The sequence below is a fragment of the Ictalurus punctatus genome, chromosome 23, assembly GCF_001660625.3.
Source record: "Ictalurus punctatus breed USDA103 chromosome 23, Coco_2.0, whole genome shotgun sequence".
Classification (NCBI taxonomy): Eukaryota; Metazoa; Chordata; class Actinopteri; order Siluriformes; family Ictaluridae; genus Ictalurus; species Ictalurus punctatus.
The window spans coordinates 10,735,221-10,742,192 of NC_030438.2; positions in this window are offsets into that span (position 1 = coordinate 10,735,221).

Sequence of the window (6,972 nt, forward strand, 5' to 3'; positions counted from 1 at the left end):
CTTAGCAGAAAAAAAAACCCAAAGCATAATGTTTCCACCTCCATGTTTGACGGTGAGGATGGTGTTCCAGGGGTCATAGGCAGCATTCCTCCTCCTCCAAAGACGGCGAGTTGAGTTGATGCCAAAGAGCTCCATTTTGGTCTCATCTGACCTCAACACTTTCACCCAGTTGTCCTCTGAATCATTCAGATGTTCATTGGCAAACTTCAGACGGGCATGTATATGTGCTTTCTTGAGCAGCGGACCTTGCGCGCGCTGCAGGATTTCAGTCCTTCACGGCGTAGTGTGTTACCAATTGTTTTCTTGGTGACTATGGTCCCAGCTGCCTTGAGATCATTGACAAGATCCTCCCGTGTAGTTCTGGGCTGATTCCTCACTGTTCTCATGATCAATGCAACTCCACGAGGTGAGATCTTGCATGGAGCCCCAGGCCGAGGGAGATTGACAGTTCTTTTGTGCTTCTTCCATTTGCGAATAATCGCACCAACTGTTGTCCCCTTCTCACCAAGCTGCTTGGCAATGGTCTTGTAGCCCATTCCAGACTTGTGTAGGTCTACAATCTTGTCCGTGACATCCTTGGAGAGCTCTTTGGTCTTGGCCATGGTGGAGAGTTTGGAATCTGATTGATTGATTGCTTCTGTGGACAGGTGTCTTTTATACAGGTAACAAACTGATATTAGGAGCACTCCCTTTAACAGTGTGCTCCTAATCTCAGCTCGTTACCTGTATAAAAGACACCTGGGAGCCAGAAATCTTTCTGATTGAGAGGGGGTCAAATACTTTTTTCCCTCATTAAAATGCAAATTAATTTATAACATTTTTGACATGTGCTTTTCTGGATGTTTTTGTTGTTATTCTGTCTCTCACTCTTCAAATACAACTACCATTAAAATTATAGACTGATCATTTCTTTGTCAGTGGGCAAACGTACAAAATCAGCAGGGGATCAAATACTTTTTTCCCTCACTGTATACACACAATAAATATTGATACAGAATGATAAATGTCAATTGGAGCAGGTCACAGATAAAATCAAAACATCTATTACATAGGTTTGAGTGATATAAGGACTAAAGACATCTAGTCTACCAGATAATAATAAGAGGAAGAGGAACCGAGAGAGAGAGAGTGAGGGCGATTAGGAAGACTTTCCACGAACACAAAACAATTTGGTTCCAGTACATCGTGTTACAAACTAGAGACCTTCAGAATTTAGACACACAGACAATGCTATGAAATTTATCAGTTGCCTCAGACAATGCATAACTGTTTTATTATCCTCATTCTTTTTAGCATCACTAAGTAAATGAAATATAAAATGTTTTTTTTTTTTTTTTTTTTTTTTTTTTGTAAATCCATAAAATTGAATCCACATATGTTTTTGTTTGTTTGTTTATTATTAAGAAAATATCCATTTATATGTTCTGCAGTGCATTCCTGCCTCACTTCTTTCCATATGTGTGTCTCACTGGTCTTTGTGTGGGGATCAAGTGGAATGTAATTTGTACTGATTGCATGATAAAATCCCCTCCGGAAGACTGCTAGTGATGTCAGCTATCAAGTCATCATCATGTTACCTTGCATTCACTGAGCATGTGGTTGCACTGAGGAGGAGATTCAACATGCCACCCAAGCTTATGTGATCCTGTGAGTCTATTTTTTGCTGCTTTTCGATTTCTTTCAGTATATAGTTGCCTTGTACATACTACCTTTAGTTAGAGTGGCTTAACTATACCATCGTGGGATCACTGTGTGACCTCAAGGTACTACGCTGTAGCCCTTTTTATGTGAGAAGGTCCAAAGTAAAGATTCAGTGATGGTTCAGCTTCAAGGATGACACTCTATTAGTGTTTGACCTCTGAGATATGCTGTGCTTCTGTTTTCAGTTGATATTATAGTTCATTGGTGGGACACAGGCTACCTTAACTGGGCCTTACATATAGTATGATTTATTGTATAATTTGTGATTATAGAACTTTAGCCATAAGAAGGAATCCAGAGTAATCTTGTCTCTCTCTTACTTTCCAAAATATGCGTGTCTGTGAGGGAAACAAATGTAGTTTTCCCACAGAGGCAAAGGGTGCTTAACATTCTGGATTTGTCCGTCTGTCATAATATATTGACACTAGTCTGTAACAAGCGCCTGCCACCCAGATTTACGTGCTGATTTGAAAAATAAATAAGAGCTGTGGAGAGCAGTGATGACTTTAATCACAGACTGTAGGAACATGAAGGAGTGGGAATATGAAACATAGAAAGGAAATTAGATATTATGCCCTCAAGACAACTGCAGCCGCTGGCCCATTCATTATTAGTGTGATATTTATTATTGAGAATTTCTCTCCCTGACTGAGTGTGGAATATTCTCCGAGCTCCAGCCATCCAAATTCTTTCATGAAAAGTGGAGCTAATGTCCAGAGCTGCCATCTGATGCTGACCAGGCAAATCTGTAGCGGAAGATACATCACATACATTATTGTCACGTGTACACACACACACACACACACACACACACACACACACACACACACACACACAGAGAGACAGACAAACATGCATGCACACACACAAGAAAATGGCTAGTTTATATATAGAATAGATATAGTCTTTTAAAAGAGAAGGTTTTAGAGTTTGAAATTGAAATATATTTAAAACAAAGTAAATGTTCAATATAATATTCAAGATTCTGCACTAGGGGGCATGGTGTCTTAGTCGTTAAAACATTTGCCTCGCACCTCAAGTATTGGGGGTTTGATTCCTGCCTCCACCCTGTGTGCAAAGTTTGCAACTTCTCCTCTGTGCTTGTGTGCGCGATTGTGCCCTGCGATGGGCTGCCCCCCCTGTCCAGGGTATCCCCTGTCTCATGCCCCAAGTTCCCTGGTATAGGCTCCAGGCTCCCTGCAACCCTGTGTAGGATAAGCAGTACAGAAGTAAATCTATATATATATATGTGTTTCTTTTGTTTGTTTGTCTTTGTTTCAGTTCTTAGAACACTGCACTTAAAACAATTGACCTTTTCTAGGTCAATTTGACATATATGTATATCAGTGGACAAGCAGAGACATGGTTATGACCAATCCTCCTATTTTGAGGAAAATACAGTGTGGCCTAATATTCTCCATGAACACTTTATATATAGTAAAATGTCTTCCAAAATTTTTCATACTTAGTTTATATTATATATTTGTTTCAGATGTTTACGATGTTTATGTTTAAATGCCTTTGACAAAAGAAAAACATACTGAGAGCATTCTCATGGTTGGATCAGGAAGCTGTTGCAAGGTTACGATGGACTTTAACAGGAAGCATGGCAAACATATCCCACACCACACTGGTGCCAAACTCATTAACAAATTAAAAAAGACGAACATCCACTAATGAAGGCACAACTGATGTGGTGCTGGCAAACATAGCCCCCTTTCTATGGAGACTTTTGGGTCATCCTGTAGAATGCAAGTCATGCATCAAATACCTAAAGACATAATGAGTTTTAGTTACTTGAGAACCCATCATTACACTGACTGTCCTTCATTCCACAAGAAAATTATTTTATATTTGTGCATCACTGTAGAAGTTATGAGCTCAACTGTTGTTTGTTGTTAATGACAATTTGGTCTGTTTAGGTCTCTGGATGAGATAAAGAGCTCTAAATTAGATTACAAGAACAAACCAATCATTTGCATTAAATTTAAATATTTCATAACATAAATCTCACCAGTGAAGCCAATAACAGCTTTACAGTTATTCCTTAACTACTCAACTGCTAACAATATATCCAATTTCAATTGTAAGTCAACGGTTAAAAAAATGTCTGGTGACTACATGTAATTGCCTGGTGTACTGTATATGTAGATGTACTGTCAATGTATTACATACTACAGAAAAATATTTACTTGGGGTTAATAAAATAACAACTATTGATAATAACAAAGCCAACTGACTTATTCATGTCTGACTCATGTCCAGGGGTGTCAGTTATTCCACTCCCCAAAAAGACTGGACTTTTCTTTTTGCTCCTTTGATTTCAGATGGAGAATGTGTGCATCTCCCAAATTATTTGTTGTCCTGAATGCAGGTTTTGACCCACTTTAGACCATGTAATTTCTCTTTGAGCCCTTCTGCCTGACCACTTTGGCTGTATGACCAGCCTAGGCCGAGTGTTAATGGATGGGATGCCAGTGGGCCCTGCTGAGCTCATGAAGAGGTCACAGCATTTATATGGTATTCTACAGGAGCCTATTTATGCAGTGATGAGCTTCACATGCCCTCCATTATTTATGAAGGAAGGCCAGAAAAGCTGCCATGGGGGTCAATGAACTCAGGTAGACCTGACATTAATAAGAGCCTCACCGAGGCTTGAGGTGTTTGTCTATTCTCCCTCTCTCTCTGTGTGTATGTGTGTGTGTGAGAGAGAGACAGACACTTTTTGTTGCATTGCACCAAGGAGGAATGCATCTTCAAAGTAAATGTGTTGTTAACATTGGTTAAACCTTTAGAGCTAATATATTAAAAAATTGTTAAAAGAGGACGGTTTGAGCTATTCTGGTTGTTACTAAGCATTCTTGGTCCAAATCAGGAGGATTAACAAGCCTTGCGGATATAGCACTGGGAAAATGGATAATCTTACATGGCAACACGATTGCTGCACCCTCCTAAAGTCCTTGTAGCTGTGTAGCATGTGTTTGGCATATGCCGAGTGTCTGGGATGGAAAGTGCAAATGTATCGGTTGATAGATGAAACTTCCTGCACTTTGAATGGATTTAAACCTTCATTATTCATGTTGCTATCACTCTTCTCCAGACAATAAGACAAATGGTTGCATTGGGCAGCAGTCAGCTGGGGTTTACAGACCTTGCACCGTCCAAATGGACTTTTCAGATATGCGGATAATAACAAGGCCTTCATTTCCACACCTTGAGACAAACTGGTTGCATTTAAAAGGCTTATGATTCCAAATAAAGTGCTCAAAAAGATAGATAACACCACCTTCCCAACTGTGGACATTTCACTTTTGAGACAAAGGCCTGGCAGCACTGTTGCTTTTCAGGCAGCTTAAATGCAATAAGAGCTATGAAGGAAATCATATGTCTTTTGTGGTGTTGAACATATTTTTTGAATATGGCATGAAACAGTAAACTGGAGTGACTGTACTTTTGATTCACTGATTTCGCATGCAAGTGTTTGAAATAAAACAAATAAAGCCTACATGATAAACATATTTTCATTACAAAATCAGGTCTTGCTACTGATATGGATGACAGAGAAAGATGCTTGATCAGTGAGTTTTTAACCAGCGGCTGAGCTCTACATCCAAATTCAGCAATTAGACTTTATCCTTTATGGAAAACCTGCCAGCATTATGAAATCCTTAAATCCTAATTACCCAGTGTTTATCATCCACCTTGATTTCCTCAGTTTTCATTAGACCACTGACAGAGCTGTTAACACACACACACACACACACACACACACACAATCTGCCCCCTGCAGCATACTGTTTAACCCCTACCAGCCTCTGAGAACTGAGCCACTCATACATCCACTAGGTGAAGGACATAATGACTTTTTGATGGTGAATGATTTCCTCCTTCAAGATTAAGACTTTGATTACTGACAACAGCAGCTTTGAATTGAAGCGGACAGTCTCCACTGAATTGATATATATATATATATATATATCTATCTCACACACACAGTATCTCACAAAAGTGAGTATACCCCTAACATTTTTGTAAATATTTGATTATATCTTTTTATCTCACAACACTGAAGAAATGACACTTTGCTACAATGTAAAGCAGTGAGTGTACAGCTTGTATAACAGTGTAAATTTGCTGTCCCCTCAAAATAACTCAAACACACAGCCATTAATGTCTAAACCGCTGGCAACAAAAGTGAGTACACCCCTAAATGAAAATGTCCAAATTGGGCCCAAAGTGTCACTATTTTGTGTGGCCACCATTATTTTCCAGCACTGCATTAACGCTCTTGGGCATGAAGTTCACCAGAGCTTCACAGGTTGCCACTGGAGTCCTCTTCCACTCCTCCATGATGACATCACGGAGCTGGTGGATGTTAGAGACCTTGTGCTCCTCCACCTTCCGTTTGAGGATGCCCCACAGATGCTCAATAGGGTTTAGGTCTGGAGACACGCTTGGCCAGTCCATCACCTTCACCCTCAGCTTCTTTATCAAGGCAGTGGTCGTCTTGGAGGTGTGTTTGGGGTTATCATCATGCTGGAATACTGCCCTGCCACCCAGTCTCAGACGGGAGGGAATAATGCTCTGCCTCAGTATGTCACAGTACATGTTGGCATTCATGGTTCCCGCAATGAACTGTAGCTCCCCAGTGCCGCAGCACTGATGCAGCCCCAGACCATGACACTCTCACCACCATGCTTGACTGTAGGCAAGACACACTTGTCTTTGTACTCCTCACCTGGTTGCCACCACACACGCTTGACACCATCTGAACCAAATAAGTTTATCTTGGTCTCATCAGACCACAGGACATGGTTCCAGTAATCCATGTCCTTAGTCTGCTTGTCTTCAGCAAACTGTTTGTGGGCTTTCTTGTGCATCATCTTTAGATCGTGTCATCCTTCTGGGACGAAGCCATGCAGAACAATTTCATGCAGTGTGTGGCATATGGTCTGAGCACTGAGAGGCTGACCCCCTACCCCTTCAACCTCTGCAGCAATGCTGGCAGCACTCATACATTTATTTCCCAAAGACAACCTCTGGATATGAAGCTGCGCACGTGCACTCAACTTCTTTGGTCGACGATGGCGAGGCCTGTTCTGAGTGGAACCTGTCCTGTTAAACTGCTGTATGGTCTTGGGCACCGTGCTGCAGCTCAGTGTTAGGGTCTTGACAATCTTCTTATAGCCTAGGCCATCTTTATGTAGAGCAACAATTCTTTTTTTCAGAACCTCAGAGAGTTCTTTGCCATAAGGTGCCATGTTGAACTTC